The sequence below is a fragment of the Nannobrachium achirus genome, assembly GCF_963921795.1.
Source record: "Nannobrachium achirus genome assembly, chromosome: 15".
Classification (NCBI taxonomy): domain Eukaryota; kingdom Metazoa; phylum Chordata; class Actinopteri; order Myctophiformes; family Myctophidae; genus Nannobrachium; species Nannobrachium achirus.
Genome location: NC_137822.1, coordinates 43,172,516 through 43,193,471, shown reverse-complemented (window position 1 = coordinate 43,193,471; position 20,956 = coordinate 43,172,516).

The window sequence follows — 20,956 nt, the reverse complement described above, 5'->3', positions numbered from 1 at the left end:
AAATTGTATTTAGCTGTGATGTAACTACACTGAACTGATTGTTCACATCTTATTATGAACTAATAAAGTTGTGTTCGTGCTCATTGGCTTGATGGTTTGTTTTTGTTTTCATAGAAATGTGTGTGTGTGTGTGTGTGTGTGTGTGTGTGTGTGTGTGTGTGTGTGTGTGTGTGTGTGTGTGTGTGTGTGTGAGAGAGTGAGTGAGTGAGAGAGAGAGGGCGATAGTTCTAAACCATTTCAGCCATTCCTAATTAAACTAAATAGCTCAATTAATTAGTAAATGTTTTAAAAGCCACATTGTCTTATAGTCCAGTCGTTCTATGAAAAAACCTAAAACACATTGCAATACTAGCAAACTCAACTGATTTTGTATCCTCAATATGTCCTTAGTGAGGGGGAAAAAGTCCCAAGGAATCCCATCAGGGGAAAGTTTTGAAAACGACCTACCTACCTTCACTTACTATACACTACAGTACACTATAAACTAAGGAAAAAATTACTCCCAAAAAATCTCCTTTAAGTGGGATGTGAGGGGTCAAACTAGGGGTTTTTAATTATTCTGAATCCATTGCAAGCATTTGTTTTGCATGAAAAACATTCCTTGGGCTAAAAACGGACCCCAAAAGACTGTGAAAATCACTAAACCATCATTTTGAGGGGCCATTTCTTGCCAAAGAAATGTTTTTCGTGCAAAACAAATGCTTGCAATGGATTCAGAATAATTAAAAAACCCTAGTTTGACCCCTCACATCCCACTTAAAGGAGATTTTTTTGCGAGTCATTTTTTCCTTTATAGTGTAGTGTATAGTAAGTGAAGGTAGGTAGGTCGTTTTCAAAACTTTCCCCTTTCCTTGGGACTTTTTTTCCCTCACTAAGGACATATTGAGGATACAAAATCAGTTGAGTTTGCTACTATTGCAATTTGTTTTAGGTTTAGCCTAATTTTGGCCTAAAGTTACTGGACTATTATGACTCTTGCTAAATATTCAAATTGTATTGTGAAAATAAAACGACCTCAAGGTTACACTCGTAACACAGAAAGGTATTCTTTTGTGCATTGTTTTTTTTTAAATAAAAGTTTGAAATAAGGACACCATTATTCAAGGAATTGTTCTAATTTTTAGTAAATATATTTAGTATTGCCATCAAGCATAAATTACATTTTAGATTTTTTCCACCGCTGGTTAATATGAGAGAGTGACTGTGTGTGTGGGAATGGACCCCAGTTTACTTTCAATCAATACTAATGATTTACACCTGCAGAGCCAAAGCCAGGTGTAACCATTTCAGCCAGGCCTAACTAAACTAAAATAGCTCCATGCATTTGTAAATGTTTTAAAAGCCACATTGTCTTGTGTCTTGTGCTAATAGTCACATTGTCTTGTGAACATAAAATGGCATAGGTTTCGACGCAGGCCATTATACGACTGGGGTGAGAATAGCAACATCTTCTCAAATAAAGATACAGGCTATTTTACCACAGGTTGTCAGCATCATCTAAATGAACGAATAGTAGCTGTGATGCCAACTACTGTACTATTTTCTATTTTGTGGTCACAAGTGGTAGGCCTATTCACTTGTAGAAATGTATTTGGCAGTCTGCAATGTGTCTTTCCCAACAGCAGGGGGCAGCATTAGACAGTGGTTCAGCTAGGACCATAGGCTAGGACAGTGTTTGAATACAGGGGAGCGCCATCTTACCGAAAGAAAGCAACAACGTTTCTCTGTCTCACGCTATGGTCTCACGTCGTTTTTCCTGATTTTACAGGTTTATAAGGCACAAAAGGTACACAAATGTCCGTTTTAGTAGGTTACTAAAAGAGTGTGGTTCTGAGCAGGCAGGTGTCTTTGTGTGGTTAAAATACATGGTGTATTTCATAGAGTATAAACGTCCTTGTGGACAACTGTAATGTAAAGTGCTATATTATTAGCCTTCCAGTTGTATGCTTCTAGCCTGGTGAGGCGAGGTTATATGCTTCACGTTGGGTTTAACTGGGTCCATCATAGTAATTTATACTAATACAGTCTCGGGGCTGAATATACAAAAGTATTATTGTATGCACGTATTGTTCTTGTGTGTTGTGCTAACTCTGCACATATAAAGATTAACCAGCAGGGTTTTAATAACAAAGTATTCCAACATGGTTACTGCTTAGTGTTTTATGTGCACATTCTGGCATGAGGAGTTAACTAAGATGCATTACATTACTGTCAAATGTACATAACAGCATGATAATGCTATTACAAAGTATGGGCTACATGGAATAAGTGTTTAATACACATTATTGTCAGAGCACTGAAAGAAAGCAACATGTATATCTGTCTCACATAGTTTTCCATGATTTTACAGAGCACCGAGAGTATCCTATCCAATCAAATATATCTGTATACATGGTCACCTCTTCGGGACCTGTTACATATGCAAGGAATGTAAATCACCAGACTGTGTGTACTGGCAAGTTTCCAGATAGTTGATGTGCTGTATGTTAATGTTCATGTCAGCCCAGGGCTATTGGAAGCATCTTAGCTCCACCCACTTCCTTTGCTCTGCTCTGATTGGTTGAATCAGACAAGGGAAAGACGTATAAGTAAAGTACCATAGAGTTGTTGTCTCCACCAGCGGAAGGCAGGGGGAGAGTATATATGAGATAGCCGAAGGCAGGGGGAGAGTATGTTTTCGCCCCTGTCCGTCCGTGCGTCCGTCCGTCCGTCCGTCCTCCCAGTTTGTGTACAGCTAATCTCCGGCGCCTTTGGCCCGGTCGCTGCCAAAATGAGCACACACACTCCCTGGATGCCAATTCAGAACCTCTGCCCCACATTTTTCAAATGGCCCTGTTCTAGCGCCACCATGAGGCCGATGTTTGCAAAACACATTTCTGTACACTACTCCTACAGATTTTGTCCAAAAATCCTACAAATCGATAGACAGTATCTCTACAGTCATGTGATCATCATGGATGCGTCCGATTTTCCATATTCCATCCTGATTGGCTACAATTGGCTTCCAAAGTTTGTAGGATTGCTCCGTTTTGAACAAAATGCCTCAAATCATGAACACAGCATGCAATCTTGGTGAAATTGGGCGTGCACGTTCCCACTAGGTAGAGGAAGAAATGCCACTTCAAATTTCTCAAATCAGCCTCATGGTGGCGCTATAACAGGGCAATTTGTGTGGCCTGGTGGAGACCTGTGCTCGGAAGAGCACTGCTTCTAGTTATAGTCTATGTTGTTTGTGTTTTCAGCATATTCAGAGACAAGACAGAGAACCATTTCTAAGGATTTGACTTTGAGAACAACTGAACAAGAAGGTGAGACGTTGCACACTGTAATTATGTGGTTGTGACTTTACACTTTACCTTAGTAAGGATCAACACATTGTATTGATTGATAAAAACTACTAACTTGAAGAAATGGTGTCCTGTGGAAATAAGCTTAGTCTTTTCTAGGATCTCCTTTTAGAAGACCTTGTACCAGTGAACTGTACCATCATGAAACTGTACCTTTTTCCTATGCAAACTTCTAATAAAGTCTTCAATCAATCAATCAATCAGATGAACCGACCGGGGGAAGTTGAACAGTCCTGTAGAGAAACCAAAAGGAGGAAGATTGAGCACCAGGTTTGTTATGTTATGTCTTATTGCATGTATTATCTATCAGTAAGACGCCTAAGGGCGAGGTCGCACAGGACAGAATTAATTTGCAAGTGTGATTCAAGTTGTGGTTTGTTGTTTAAGTGGAACAAAATGTGACACAATATTTCCCCAAATATGGATATTATTTTCCAGATGAAATAGTTCCACAGGATCTTTCTAGCACCTTGAATTCACAGCTGTTCCACAAAGTAAAATGGTAATTATATAAATAGAAAACAACACAGTGTTGATGCATTTTCAATGTATTGCCAACATGTTTTGAGCCTGTAGACCATTATTTTTGCTCTGAAATATTTGAAGTGTTGTTTTATAAAAGGAGAGGGCAAATAGCAGTTTGATCAAATCAATTGGCTTGTCTTTAGGTGGCTTAGTATGTTATGGCCCAAAATCTAGAATATAACGGAAATGTTAATAGCAACGCAGCAGGTTGGGTATTTTATTTGTATTTTTTAATCATTGTTAAACAAATGTATTTTCTGTTCTTTTTGCTTTGTGTAGGTGGAGGCAACACCAGGTGTTGTGTCGGTGTCCTCAAAGTCATCACCTGACAGGGATGTGAAACCGCTTATAAAGGAAGAGGATCTTTGTATGCCGTGCACAAGACACACAACAGGTAAGAGTGATGATGATTCTAAAGCTGTGATAAAACGTGATTGCTCCAGTGTGCTCCATGACATTTCTGTACAACAGCTGACCCGACCAACTTCTCACTCTGCACATCACTCACTTATAGGATGCTTAGGGTACTGAGATCTAACGTTCTTTGGATTCATTCATTCATTTGGATGCACTCAGCATGTGTGCAGAGGACAAGCATGCACATTAGAAGGGCACTGCCATTTAAATATGCCTTCAAAGGATCTCCCTGCCATAAGTCTCCATAGACTTCCATGTAATTTATAGTGCACAGATCATGCACGCCCATGCACAGATCATGCACCATGTTTGTGCAGGCTGTTCACAGCTTTCAAACAAAAAAATCAGATTCGTTCAGGCATTCTTGAGAAAATAGCCATTATGTTTTACATGTTATGTAAGCAAAGATGGCTGCCCTGTTATGAAAGATGGGGTTGTATGGGGGTGGAACATGCAACATCACGATTGAAATCATGTTTACTAGATTTAATGGGGTAAAAAAAAATGTTTTCATTCTTTTTTATTTTTTATAAGTAAAAGTCGATTAAAGTCGCTTGGCAGGGAAGTCCATAGTGAGATAGTTGATCTGAAAGTCGTTTGGCACTAAGTGAGTTAATGTCTGTGTGCATTCAATGACATGAATCACAGGTTCATTGACAAATACAGCATTGGTGGAATACATTGGTTCAACCTCAATGAGCGTCATGACTTACAGGCATGCAAACTTGTAGCTTTTCGGCGAAAATCCCTGTTTCTAATCAAAATTGGTAATTTGTGTGAATCGATCAAATTCATTAAAAAAATGTTTAGATGGGTGTGTGTGGGGGGGGGGGGTCGTCAGAGCAGCAGTGAGAAGAGGAGCGTTTATTTCTTATTCTCTGCCCCGTCTGTTTTGTCAGTACAATAGTGTTGAAGGTGAATGGGGAAGAGGGTAGTTTTATTTTTTAACAAATCAAGCGCTCCCTTCTCTGGCATGTGACGTCAGCTGCATGCAGTGCTGTGGCTCAACACAACACAGCCAGTGAGACGCAGGCACAGAGCTGACTGAGAGCTTAAAGCAGTCGCAAAGTTGTTGTAGTGTGGTCACGTAATACTGTAGTTGTGGAGTGACTGGACTTCTTATGGCTTTTGATTTGCTTGCTTTGCGATGTGGTCGTACGGACGTATGCTATTTTGCATCGATACGGTGACATAAACGATTATAGCCTAAGCCTATATCAGCTACGTTTGTTGATTTTCCTCTTTAGCTTAGCTACATGCTACTAAAGCTATAGTGCCGGTCCTTCTGCTTACAGTACAGAATGAGGCTGAGACAAGACACAAAAAGGGTGCGTTCGGAAATGCGCACTCAACGCACTGGTGTGCCATGTTGTCGTTCGTTTATTCGGCACACTGGTGTGTTGAGTGCACGCACTCACCAACCCTACTCAGAAGATGGGGTTTGACGGTGTGGTGGTGTGGTGCGGTGTTCTGATTGGTTGGTTTTCATGGCCATGTCTCGAACACTTCTCAGCTGTGAACAATGGAGGAAATTACCGCAAAATGCAGCATTTGCAGCTTAATTGGTCGTTTAGGGCTTGATAGTTTCACACACATTAACATGTAAACTAACAGCAGGTATGCCAATGTTATGAATTACATCTCCTTTCAATATCAACGTTACGTTAGCATACTTAGCAACTGCTGCTTTTCAGAAAGTTTACCTTCAGAGTTCAGAGTGTAAAAGCGCTCAGCTGCCTGTGCGCTGGCCGTTCGTAAATAAGCCACACTGAACGCACTCTCCAACGTCACGTCCACTGCACTCACTACACTGAGCACACACCCCGTGCGGGTTTCCGAATGCACCCAAAGTCATCCAGGAGTATCCACTAAATAAATCATCGCTCCAATTTATAACACTGTTTCCCAAACACTGGGTCGGGACCCATTTGTGGGTCGTGGATAATTTTTTTATGGGCACCTTCATTTTGGGTTTCCTACATTTCGTTTTTATTTATTTCAAAACATTTTCAAAAAACATTCCCTCCCAAAAAAGCTAAAAATGTCATGTTAAAAAAAAAAGGAAATATTTTTTTCTAATTTCATGAATAAATAAAATACAAATGATCTTAGAAAACAAATAGGCCTATTTAATAAGTAGTGAAAATAGCCGATCTACAGGGTGCATTGTCTGTCTATGCCTGTATATTAAAGACAAGTCCCTAAATATTAGGATATTCTTAACTATCTTTAGGCTATATTATATTTCTATTGTAGATTTAATTTTCTTCATTATGTGGTAGGCAAGAAGTCCGATTTTGCTGCATGTATTGTATGAGTAAGTCACTGTTTAACCGAGTCAGAATCGCGGAAATTCGCCCGACCTGACCCAAAGAAAATCCAAAACTTCGTGCCCCGCTATGCGCAGGGCACATTTTAGCCCCTGAAAATGTCACCTTTTTCGCCTTGGGGCTGTTTGCATATCTGGGCTTAACTCTCATGTTTTATCCTCCTCCTAGACTTTGTCCCTGTGTGTAAAGAAGAGCCTTCACCAAAACAGGAGGAGATGGGGTCCAGACTGTTCCAGGAGGAACCAGAATCTCAAGAGATTAAAGAGGAAGGAGAGGAGCTGTTCCAAACACAAGAGACTGTCCAGTTAGAGGCTGATGGGACAATGTTGACATTACTAACAGTGAAAAGTGAAGATGTTGAAAACAGAGAAACAGACCCTCCAGCCAGCACCTCCTATGCATGTATAGAGGACTGTGAAACATCACAACCAACTAGTGATGCTCAGCTCCTCTCTTCACACCGTTCTGAATCTGATACTGAAGACGGTGATGAGTGTGAGGAGACCAGGGGAGTTTTAAACAAACGGCAATCACAAAAGACACATCATGTAAAAGGACCATCCATGAGGGAAGGGCCCTTTATATGTATATGTTGTGGCAACAGCTTTAGTCAAAAGGATAGTCTGAAGAAGCACATGAGGATTCATACAGGGGAAAGACCCTTTAGCTGTACAATTTGTGACAGCATATTTAATATGAGTAGTCATCTCAAGCAGCACATGAGGATTCATACAGGGGAAAAACCCTTTAGCTGTACACTTTGTGGCAAAAGCTTTAGTCAACAGGGTAATCTGAAGCAGCACATGATGGTTCACACAGGGGTAAAGCCCTTTAGCTGCCACATTTGTGGCAACAGTTTTACTGCTAATAGTAATCTGAAAAAGCACATACTGAATCATAATAATAATTCCACAGCTAATACTTTTAGCTGTGAAATGTGTGGCGACAGCTTTAGTCAAAAAGGTAATCTGATACAGCACATGAAGATTCATGCAGGGGAATAGGGAATGTGTGTTGTGATATGTATAATGAGATTTTCCTAGCTGCAGAGTCCTGTGTTGCTTATTGATTTAATCCTCCATTTTCAAACAGATAAAGTACAACAATGGATCTAGGCACAACATGATTTATGTCCTGTATATGTGCCTGTTTGTTTAGTTTATTTATTTGTTCTATCTCTATTCTAGAACATTCCTAGATAGAATCAGAATGCGTGTGTACCATAATAATCAACCACCTGAAGCAGAATACCAATGATTATTGATTTGTTTTCAGTCGATTTGTTTTCAAAGGCTGTCTTTTGAAGTAATTATGGAGGTAAATCGTTGAGGTAGGCTTGGGGCGATTATTTCTAATCTCCTATAATTAACAATTGGTGATACACAATAAGATGGCCAGGGGGCATATAGGGAATAGTACTATGCAGCATAGAAAACAATAGCAATAATACAATCTAGCTCAACCGCATATACTGTACTGCCAGGTGAGTTTAATGTGTAATTCAGTCTCTCCTCTCGACAAGCCAAACTAATCGAAATGGTCAACAGTCAATTAATAATGTCCTGACAAGCAAATGATAAATTCAAAACAAGCAATTTATGCCGCAGTTAAGAGTAAGAAGGGAAAGGGAAAAGTCATTTCTTACCAAGAGTCCACATAAAATACTCCCACGAATCCATTAAATCCAAATGGAAATTAAAAGTGTATTCAGTGATAATGAAAGAAAGTGGCCGGGGGTCATCTTGTCCCTACTGGCCTTACATCATGGAAATGTTTAGTTTTTACACCATTATAATGTTCTCGTTTTGATCATTAGACCCAATCACTGAATATCGGCAGGCCTACGTCTCCAGCTTCAGGATATGTATGATACTGATTTACTACCAGACTGTGGCATTTTATGAGTTCAGTAGTTTACAATCTAGGAATTTAGCAGATGTTCTTAATTCAAAGCTACTGTGGTTCTCAAAACCTTTATTTTGACATTCATAACTAAACATCATGATATAACTACGGCCATACTCTACCCTGATTGGTCGAGGGCTGGCTGGCCACCTCTGAAAATCAAATCTAGCTATGCTCGCAACACAGGCCATGGTGGAAGTCCTTATACTGTATGGTCAGCACACATTCTAGAGAGGAGAATTAATGGAAATGTACCAATTATATTCTTATTTGAATGAAATACAATCACTGAATATACTATAATATTTAAAAGCACAGCCACTACTAGGATGTAGGATTGGAAAGGTCTTGTAGGCCTACAGAAATATCTATTAAAAAAAAAGGAGCAGAAAGGTCAAGTTGAGACCAGTCTTTATGCATGTTATGATGTCTTAATGTAAAACAAATTGCTCCCGGGGCCAAATAAAGTAATATAAGGCCTATTTTATTGTTTATTTGCTAACGTATGCTCATTAAACAATATGTCTAGAAACCACAATACGTTACACTGAGCAGATGGTGTCACAAAACAATGGGAGTGCTTGCGTGCGTAGGTGGAAGCAGCTAAAGGGACAGTGCTGACATGTTGCACAACAGTCTAACGGACTAGATAAAGATTGTTTCAAACCCAGGAACCAGAAATAATGTTTTAATTTGTGTTAACTGGCACTGATGTATTCAAAGGGGTGTGAGGGATATGCTTTACAAAAAAATAGTGTTACATAGCTCTATATTCCAATAGTAATCACTGGGATAGAGTGTCTGTAAAACATAATGAAGAACGCATTTCATTTAGGAATATAATAATGTGAGAATTTGCCATTTGACCACAATTTGACCCTGTAAGCCAAATTACGTCATGATGACCTTATGATAACGTCTTCCGGTGACTCCGATGACGTTCAGAACTTAGGCCAGCTCACAGCCTATATGAGGATGATCTTGATGTCTGTCATTACCAGGACGTCATATGGACTTTTTGAAGCGGAGAAAAACGCTTCCAATGAGTGGCTTTGTGTGTATATGGTCATTTCAGTCCAGAATGAACAGGCTTTTTCAAAAACACAATGTATGTCACCTCATGTCCATATATGGTCACTCCAGGCCAGAATGAACAGGTTTTTTCTGTCCCGTACGTCCAGAATATCAGTCCAGAATGAATAATGAATAGGCTTTTTCAAAAAGCAAAATGTGTGTCCCATGTCCATATATGGCCATTTCAGTTCAGAATGAACAGGTTTTATCTGTCCCGTCCGTCCGTCCGTCCGTCCGTCCGTCCGTCCGTCCGTCCGTCCGTCTGTCCGTACGTATGTGTTTAGTGTCCGTCCCGGTCTGATGATTGGATACTTTGAGGATTGGTCAAGCTTCACATGACAATTCGGCCCTCCAGATAAAATCATTAATTCATTCAGAATATAAAGAATGCATAAATCACAGAGTTCATAACTCTAGAACACATGAACAAAAGTTCACCGCTTCACTTCGAACCGAGGTTTGATTTTTTTCTTTACATGTTTAACCCTACAAAGGTCAAATAGGCTATATTGATTAAAAGCATGTAATGACAAATACCACACTCTCACCCTCAACCAAATAAAGAGTAGGCCTAGTAATATCCAGAGAAGGCCAAAGATGACAAACAGCTGTCAATAAGGACATCTATCAGAAAAAAAGGTCAGCATGATGAAGAGATAAGCCATTCATTTAGGATGTGTGAAATTGCTACTTGTTCATTTGGACTCCGAAAAAATATTGTCTGCTTTAGTTGTGATTCTGGTTGGTCCCCGTCACGAAACTGGATAATGTTTCAGTATTAGATACATTCTTTGTGAAATACTTGTTATTTAAAAACCTGGCAACCCAAAACCTAACCGAAATATAACCCAATCAAAGCTTGTGTTCCTTATATGGCTTAGCTGTGTCAGCCAATCACGTTGCCCAATGGAAGAACTAGGAAGTGTCCACTAAACCATAAGCTCCGTGAAGTGAGCAGGAAGAACGTTTCCGGTCTGGGAGGGGGCAGCAATAAGCCAGGCTCCAGCCTTCAAAATAAAAGTGTGGTAAATGATGTATTTTTAAAAGACACAAATGTATTTTAACAATTAGTGTATGATCTATGCCTCTATACTAATGTACTTCTAATTGTCCTAACACATTTCCCAGGTTCTTTTAGATTGAAATTCGTGGAATGCGAGTTATTAAAGGCCACTTAGCAAAATTCATTCTATTCCAATTCAATTTGTTCTACAAAATAGCAAAATACTATAAAATGTGTTGCATCACAACGCATTTTGTATGTTCGTTTAGATACTTAATCTATATTTTTAACGTCCATATTATGGCAAAATTATTCTTTTTTTCAACGTTTTTCAATGATGGCTTTAGGAGTACTCTTATTCTGAAGAGATCAGCACCGGAAGTCTTATTGCTGCTAGCGCTATTCCTCCTAACTTCACATCGGCTAGACCAGCGACATATCTGTGGTCTGGCGTAAACAACGACGAGGAGGAGGAGATCTATCACAACTACTCGATCCTGACGACGGTAATCATTTTGAAATGATCGTTTGATTGATATAGCCTACTCTTGTGAACTACGATGGCAATCGTTTGTTTTGTAATGATTGTTTGTTATAATCTTATTAGCCCTGAAACATGATGTTTCAGGGCTAGCCCTGAATAGGCTAGTTTCAGGGCTAATAATTTTCCAATAAATTCACACAATGTTGGGGGCGATCAGGCGACATGCTCACTAGGCTACCTCTCATACCAAAAGGAATACATGCAAATGAGTTGGTCCATCCATTCAGCAACAGGGCTACACTAGCCTAGCACAGCTAGACGATCCACCCATGTTAAATTAAAGTGGGGATGCAGTTAATAGTTAGCTGCATTGGTCTGGCCAAGCCACGGTAGGGCTACTCACCCACTCTCACCTGTCCTTAAACAAAGGGACAAGCGTCCTCTAAACAAAACATTCCACAAAATTCACAATATGTGTCGACTTCTAACGGACTAGATGAAGATAAGAGTTTCAAACCCTACAACCAGAAAGAATGTTTTAGTTTCTGTAAACTAGCATTGGTCTGCAAAGGGGTGTAAGGGATATGCTTGGCTAAAATAATAATAGTGTTACATAGCTCTATAATCTAATAGTTAGGTCTGAGTGTTTGTTCATTAACTGGAATCTCTGTGTTAACCCAGCTCTGTATCAAACAGAATAACCCACTCTTGATATGCCATAACACTACTGGGGTGGGGACAGGAATGTGTGTGTGTGTGTGTGTGTGTGTGTGTGTGTGTGTGTGGGGGGGGGGTGGGGGGGGGGAACCCTAGCATTGAAAACAACAGTAGCTCTGGTCCATCGCTTTCACCTCCCGCATTGCCTCCCGGTGAAGCTCTGACAGACCCGTCGGGAAACGCATGGACTCGAGATTGTCGGCCCCGCCGAGCGCTCAATACTAGTGAAAATAAACAAAACCGTTTCACTACTCACCAAACCAAAGGTCGTTTTGCGCTGTTGAAAGTCTATTCTCCGCGGTGGTGAACCCCTCAGCACCCCACCTACTCTGTAAAATACATTATTTTTGTCATGAAATAAAGTGCATCCAACTCGACCGCCGCTTATTTCCGGGTTGTGAACCATTGTATCTGCGGTGGCCGCTAGGTGGCCTGAGGTGTGTGCGTTTTATTTCATGACAAAAATAATGTATTTTACAGAGTAGGTGGGGTGCTGAGGGGTTCACCACCGCGGAGAATAGACTTTCAACAGCGCAAAACGACCTTCTGTTTGGTGAGTAGTGAAACGGTTTTGTTTATTTTCATTAGTATTGAGCGCTCGGCGGGGCCGACAATCTCGAGTCCATGCGTTTCCCGACGGGTCTGTCAGAGCTTCACCGGGAGCAATGCGGGAGGTGAAAGCGATGGACCAGAGCTAAAACAACAGTATCTATTGTTATGCATTTAGCCGTTTTCCCACGGTCATGGAAATATTTTGAAATTAGAACATATTTTGTTTGTGTGTGGTCAATAGATTGTGTTAGGGTTAGGGTTAGGGTTGGAGATGGACAATAGTAGTTGATGAAATCAATTGCATAGTTGCTTGTGTTTAAGTGGCTTAGTATGTTATGGCCCAAAATGTTATTCGAAACCAAATCTAGAAGATAACAGAAATCTAATACCTCCAAGAGGAAACTAGCAACGCAGCAAGTTGATGATTTTATATTTTTGTTGATAATTTAGTATATTTGCAGCAATTACATTTATTTATGGAATAATTGTTAAACAAATAAAACACAAACTGTTTCTGTTTTGTTTTGTGTAGGTGGAGGCAACACCAGGCAGTTTCCCCAAAGCCATCACCTGACAGGGATGTGAAACTGCTCATAACGGAAGAAGATCTTTGTAAGCCGTGCACAAGATACACGAAAGGTGGTTATGTTTCTAAAGCTGTGATAAAACGTGAATGCTGACACATTTCTCACTCGACAAATCACACCCATATGATGCTTAGGAGTAGTGACCGACCGATAGACTTTTTTGTGAACCGATACGATCCGATAGAAGAGAGGGGGGCCCCATCACCGATACAGATACGATACTGATATATACAGTATGTAACGGCTGGTCTTCGAACCCGGGCCTCCCGCATTAACCCTTTCAGGTCGGGTACACATTTTAGTGTATGGGAGGGGCTTACAGTACATGTACAGTATGTATCAACATATCTGTTTTTGTAGGCTAATTTCTGATTTGGGCCTAACTATAGGTTAGGCCTAAATGGGTTAAAGTCCATTATCATAATCATCAGACTAAAGAGAGATCTGTGTGGTCCGAGGGAGATACCAGACTTTTGACGCTTCAGGCTGGGGCTGCGACTCTCTCCACCACATATACATATAAAACAGGCCTTTTACTCTTACTATGTGGATTGTGTAAATATGTTGGACTAATTTGATTATGCAAAAGGTACAGTGACAGTCGTACTACAGAGTCTAGGAGCTTGACTTGAACTTGATTTGAAAATCAGGACGGCACTTTGCTTGTTTTGGTAGCTAGCGCAGCATGTTAGCTAACACTAATGACATGGTCGGTGACACAGACTAATCAACAGTAACACTGAACGTGTACTGAACGGCTAAAGTTGATTACCTCACTGCATTGGTGCAGAGCTGTATTGTGAATGCATCTTTGAATCGATTAAAGAGTCTCTCTGTAAAGAGTTAGTTAGTCATGAGTCATGACTCATGACGGTAAGGGACTGATGTTGTTGAGAAACTCAGACTCAGTTATATGGTGGATTTTAGCATGGCGCTCTCTGCTGGACAAAATATGTCATTACACTCCAGTCCCCACGCAGCATATATGCATAGCTTTTTATTAAAAAAATATATATCGGCGGGACATTTCACCGATAAATATAAACCGATATGCCCAAATAAGGCCATATCGGCCCGATAATATTGGCGGCTGATGTATCGGTCGGACACTACTCAGGAGATTCGTTCATTCGGAAGCACTTAGCATGTATGCAGAGGACAAGCACCCACAGTAGATGTAAGCCATTTATCATGAGAGGGAGTGGGTTGTTGGCTGATTTACTTTAATTGCTTTTCTACCACCTTTTCCATATACATGAAAGAAAACACAGTTGTAACTTGCAAGGATCTTTAGTTACAATCATTAATTGTTTCAGAATACAGATAAACTTCCGCCACCACAGCAAATAGTCCCATAAACACACATTCTACCACTTTTTCTTGTCACCACCAGATGGCGCCAACTCCTGCTGAAGTGCTAGCTCTGGTCGATACTGAGGTTTATGCCTAGCTTACAGCTAAGCTAATGCAAGTTAGAAGACAGTTTCGGGCGCAAATAGAGGATGGTCGCTTCCAGAAAAGCATAGGTTCAGAGAAAAGGGTCTTTAAAGTTGGCGGATTGCATTGGATCCAAATAAATCGGCGACGATAGTACGTTCGCTAGTAAACATAGGACGCCCGCGACCATGTCATTGTTGGTTGGGGAAAGGTGTTCCGACTCTGAAAGTCCCCGGATGCGTTGTGAGGCGCATTGATCACGGAAATGTGCCTCATTTGCATGACAACGCATCCGGGGACTTTGAAAAAGTCATTTGAGTTGGCTCATTTACCACTGTTTTAAACCAATCAGAATCCAGTATTTGATCATGTGACTAGAAAAAGTGGTAAAAGCACTGTTTGAGTACATTGGTTCAACCTAAATGTGCATCTTCACTCATGTTTTCATCCTCCTAGACTTTGTCCCTGTGTGTAAAGAAGAGTATTCGCCTAAACAGAAGGAGGGGCGCCACAGACTGTTCCAGAAGGAACCAGAATCTTAGACTTTGTCCCTGTGTGTAAAGAAGAGTATTCGCCTAAACAGAAGGAGAGGGGCCACAGACTGTTCCAGAAGGAACCAGAATCTCAACAGATTAAAGAGGAAGGAGAGGGTATGTTCCAAATTCAAGAGACTGTCCCGTTAGAGGCTGATGGGACAATGTTGACATTACGAACAGTGAAAAGTGAAGATGTTGACACAGACCCTCCAGCCAGCACCTCCTATGCATGTATAGAGGACTGTGAAACATCACAACCAACCAGTGATGCTCAGCTCCTCTCTTCACACCGTTCTGAATCTGATACTGAAGACGGTGATGTGTGGGAGGAGACCAGGGAAGCCCAGTCAGTTTTAAACAAACAGCAATCACACAAGACTCAACATGTGAAAGGACAAAGATTGTCTATGAGCAGCAAACTGTTCCACAGTGTGAAATCATCAAAAGAGAAGCCATCCATGAAGACTATTAGAGGGGAAAAGACCTTTATATGTACTCTTTGTGGCAACAACTTTAGTCAAAAGGGTCATTTGAAGCAGCACATGAGGGTTCATACAGGGGAGAAACCCTTTAGCTGTTCAGATTGTGGCAGCAGCTTTAGTCGAGAGTGGAGTCTGAAGAATCACATGCTGACTCATACAGGGGAAAAGTCCTACTGCTGTGAAATTTGTGGCAACAGATTTAGTACTAATAATAGTCTGAAGATCCACATGAGGATTCATACAGGGGAAAACCCCTTTAGCTGTACAGATTGTGACAGCAGATTTAGTACATCATTTAGTCTGAAGGAGCACATAAGGATGATTCATGCTGGGGAAAAGCCCTATAGTTGTACAGTTTGTAGCAACAACTTTAGTCAAAAGGGTTATTTGAAGCAGCACATGAGGGTTCATACAGGGGAGAGACCCTTTAGCTGTTCAGATTGTGGCAGCAGCTTTAGTCGAGAGTGGAGTCTGAAGAATCACATGCTGACTCATACAGGGGAAAAGTCCTACTGCTGTGAAATTTGTGGCAACAGATTTAGTACTAATAATAGTCTGAAGATCCACATGAGGATTCATACAGGGGAAAAACCCTTTAGCTGTACAGATTGTGACAGCAGATTTAGTACATCATTTAGTCTGAAGGAGCACATAAGGATGATTCATGCTGGGGAAAAGCCCTATAGTTGTACAGTTTGTAGCAGCAACTTTAGTCATAAGGCTACTATGAAGGAGCACATGAGGATTCATACAGGGGAGACACCCTTTAGCTGTACAGATTGTGGTCGCAGCTTTAGTACAGCACGTATTCTGAAGCGTCACATGCCGACTCATACAGGGGAAAAGTCCTACTGCTGTGAAATTTGTGGCAACAGCTTTAGTACTAATAATAGCCTGAAGAGTCACATTAGGATTCATACAGGGGAAAAACCCTTTGAATGTACTGTTTGTGGGAACAGCTTTAGTGCTAAAAGTACTCTGACTCAGCACATGAGGATTCATTCAGGGGAGAAACCTTTCAGCTGTACAGATTGTGGCAGTTGCTTTAGTCAAGCAAATATTCTGAAGAAACACATGCTGATTCATACAGGTGAAAAACCCTTTAGCTGTACAATCTGTGCCAAACGTTTTAGGGATAAGGGTTATCTAAAGAAGCACATGAGGATTCATACAGGGGAAAAACCCTTCAGCTGCAAATATTGTGGCAGCAGCTTTAGTGATAATGGTACTCTGAAGCGTCACATGCTGATTCATACAGGGGAAAAGCCCTGTTGCTGTGAAATTTGTGGCAGAAGCTTTAGTGATAATTGCACTCTGAAGAGGCACAAGAGGATTCATACAGGGGAAAAGCCCTTCAGCTGTACAGATTGTGGCAACAGCTTTAGTCGAGCAAATTATCTGAAGAAGCACATGCTAATTCATGAAGGTGAAAAACCTGATGGGACAATGTTGACCTTACTAACAGTGAAAAGTCAAGATGTTGACACAGACCCTCCAGCCAGCACCTCCTATGCATGTATAGAGGACTGTGAAACATCACAACCAACCAGTGATGCTCAGCTCCTCTCTTCACACCGTTCTGAATCTGATACTGAAGACGGTGATGAGTGGGAGGAGACCAGAGAAACCCAGTCAGTTTTAAGCAAACAGCAATCACACAAGACTCTAACAGTGAAAAGTCAAGATGTTGACACAGACCCTCCAGCCAGCACCTCCTATGCATGTATAGAGGACTGTGAAACATCACAACCAACCAGTGATGCTCAGCTCCTCTCTTCACACCGTTCTGAATCTGATACTGAAGACGGTGATGAGTGGGAGGAGACCAGTGAAACCCAGTCAGTTTTAAGCAAACAGCAATCACACAAGACTCTAACAGTGAAAAGTGAAGATGTTGACACAGACCCTCCAGCCAGCACCTCCTATGCATGTATAGAGGACTGTGAAACATCACAACCAACCAGTGATGCTCAGCTCCTCTCTTCACACCGTTCTGAATCTGATACTGAAGACGGTGATGATTGGGAGGAGACCAGTGAAACCCAGTCAGTTTTAAGCAAACAGCAATCACACAAGACTCAACATGTGAAAGGACAAAGATTGTCTCTGAGCAGCAAACTGTTCCACAGTGTGAAATCATCAGAAGAGAAGCCATCCATGAAGACTATTAGAGGGGAAAAGACCTTTATATGTACTCTTTGTGGCAACAACTTTAGTCAAAAGGGTCATTTGAAGCAGCACATGAGGGTTCATACAGGGGAGAAACCCTTTAGCTGTTCAGATTGTGGCAGCAGCTTTAGTCGAGAGTGGAGTCTGAAGAATCACATGCTGACTCATACAGGGGAAAAGTCCTACTGCTGTGAAATTTGTGGCAACCGCTTTAGTACTAATAATAGTCTGAAGATCCACATGAGGATTCATACAGGGGAAAAACCCTTTAGCTGTACAGATTGTGACAGCAGATTTAGTACATCATTTGGTCTGAAGGAGCACATAAGGATGATTCATGATGGGGAAAAGCCCTATAGTTGTACAGTTTGTAGCAGCAACTTTAGTCATAAGGCTACTTTGAAGGAGCACATGAGGACTCATACAGGGGAGAAACCCTTTAGCTGTACAGATTGTGGCCGCAGCTTTAGTACAGCACGTATTCTGAAGCGTCACATGCCGACTCATACAGGGGAAAAGTCCTACAGCTGTGAAATGTGTGGCAAGACCTTTAGTACTAATGATAGTCTGAAGATCCACATGAGGATTCATACAGGGGAAAAACCCTTTGAATGTACTGTTTGTGGGAACAGCTTTAGTGCTAAAAGTACTCTGACTCAGCACATGAGGATTCATTCAGGGGAGAAACCTTTCAGCTGTACAGATTGTGGCAGTTGCTTTAGTCAAGCACATATTCTGAAGCAGCACATGCTGATTCATACAGGTGAAAAACACTATAGCTGTACAATTTGTGGCAACCGTTTTAGGGATAACGGTAATTTAAAGAAGCACATGAGGGTTCATACAGGGGAAAAACCCTTCAGCTGCAAATATTGTGGCAGCAGCTTTAGTGATAATGGTCATCTGAAGCGTCACATGCTGATTCATACAGGGGAAAAGCCCCGTAGCTGTGACATTTGTGGCAGAAGCTTTGGTGATAATTGTACTCTGAAGAGGCACAAGAGGATTCATACGGGGGAAAAGCCCTTCAGCTGTACAGATTGTGGCAGCAGCTTTAGTCGAGCAAATTATCTGAAGAAGCACATGCTGATTCATGAAGGTGAAAAACCCCTGTAATGGTACACTTTTTGGTAACAGTTTTAGTCACGAGGTTTCATACAGGGGGAAACCCTTCAGTTGTACACTTTGTGGTAAGAAAAACTGGTAATCTGAAACAGCACATGAAGGTTCATGCAGGGGAATAGTATTTTAGTTGTGCTGTGTGCAGCTTTGGTCATTTTACTTTGAAGAACCACATAAGAATTCATGCACTGGAAGACCTTTTAACTGTACCGATTGTTTCTACAGCTTTAAGAACAGCTCTAAACGGGTCGTCTGAAGATGCACATGCAGATTTATACCTATTTTCCATTAAGGATAGGCATGTATCATATGTGGTCAGCTTAATTAAGTTTGAAAAAAGTCGTTTTGCTAAAACAATGTTGTTGGAGGCCATTCATTTTGGAAGTTGATAATGTATATATATATATATATATATATATATATATATATATATATATATATATATATGTTAGAGCTGCCTAATGCTTTCCGTTTATAAAGATTGCAATCTAGCTCTGTGCTCATATACTTGTTTAACCCTGTAAAAGTGGATGCTAAGTTGTGTGTGTCACCTTTCAGATGTTGCAGAAGGTTGAGTATTTTCCAGTATAAACATTTGAATACAAATCCTAATCTTAAATTACAAGGTTAGGGTTAAATATCCTGGCTAAATACAGCAAAACATAGTCTTCATTTTTCTTCATTTTTCTTATCGTTTATTTGTATTTTTTTTCTACTAATACTTTGTACCTACGTTCTTCCACTATCATTCGCTAGACGGTAAACTTGTATACATATACATAATCTGTTTCTTGAATTGTTATTATTATGAATTGTTATTATTATGAAATGGGTATTTTTATCAAGTCCATTATCTCCATATACATTCTTGTTTGTTTTTTCTCTTTTTCTTTCTTCTTTTTTTCTCTCTTTTGTTGTTTTCTTTTTATGATGGAAACGAAAAAATAAATACAAATCTGAACACTCTTATAACTAATCAATGTCTTAATTTCATGAATACTTAGGATAGGCATTCACAAGCTTTCAGCTTCTGCCTATTCCTTTTGATCACCTGTAACAATAATTATGTGAATGTTTGACCTGTATAAATGTATGAGTTAATCAAATAAACGAAACTAAAAAAAATCTTGTGTTCCACACCATTCAAACAATAGGCTCTACCGCTCTAGGTACAGCAGCCATTTTGGAGAGAAGTTGGATGGTCTTCTCACTTCCTTCAAAGGTGTTAACAATGATACTAATGAAGGCTCTGTTCCATTCCATGTTGCACAGTGGTTCTCAAACCTTTTACGCCTGCATTTGGTTCCATTTGAACAATCTCAGAGTAACACCTTTTAAGGGGTCATTTGAAACCCCCACGGAAGCACAAGGGTCCCTGGGTCACACTTTGAGACCCCCTGGTGTAGCAAAGTGTTTCCAGTGAGCCAACATGCACAATATCAGCACCCTGACTCTGTTTGAGCAGAATGGAACAGAGCCTTCATTGGTATTATGGGTAACACCTCCGAGGGAAAGGGAGAAGACAATCCAACTTCTCTCCAAAATGGCTGCTGTGCGTATAGCCTATACTGTTGTTGTTGTTTGTTTTTTTGCTCTAATATACTTTATCATACTTAAAGGAATAGCCTACATGTAAATGGGTTGGTCCATCCATTCAGCATCAGGGTTACACACCCTGACCCATTCTCACCTGTCCATTAACAAAGGGACAAGCATCCTCTCAATAAAACATTCCACTTCTAACCGTCTTCTAACCGTCTTCTAAAAATAAAAGCCCTACAACCAGAAATAATGTTTCAATTTGTGTAAACTGGTATTGATGTATCCGAAGAGGGTGTAAGGGATAAATATTGATGTTTACATTGTACATGTATGTATTAATTAATGCACAAGTTAACCCTGTAAAGGCAAAATATATGGATGAAAAACATGCAATGATCAAATTCAAAGATTTTCACAAATTATTGTGATTTAAAAAAATAACAGATCAGTGCCGTGCTATGAGCTTGCAGATACATATAAAATAAATGATTAAAATGTAAAGTGACACAGGTGCTTTCCAGATGGAATAACTTGCATAATAGTGAGTTTCACACCAGAGAAGCCTTTCAATATAATTAAACAACAGCAGGCCCATGTTGTAGGCTACCCTGTCAGATTTAAATGAACACTCACCGTTAGACTGCGTTAGGCTTCATTTATTGCACTAACAGCACCCACCTCTCCATTCACAGTAGTGTATACACAATCATTTAGCTCAGGTTAAGGA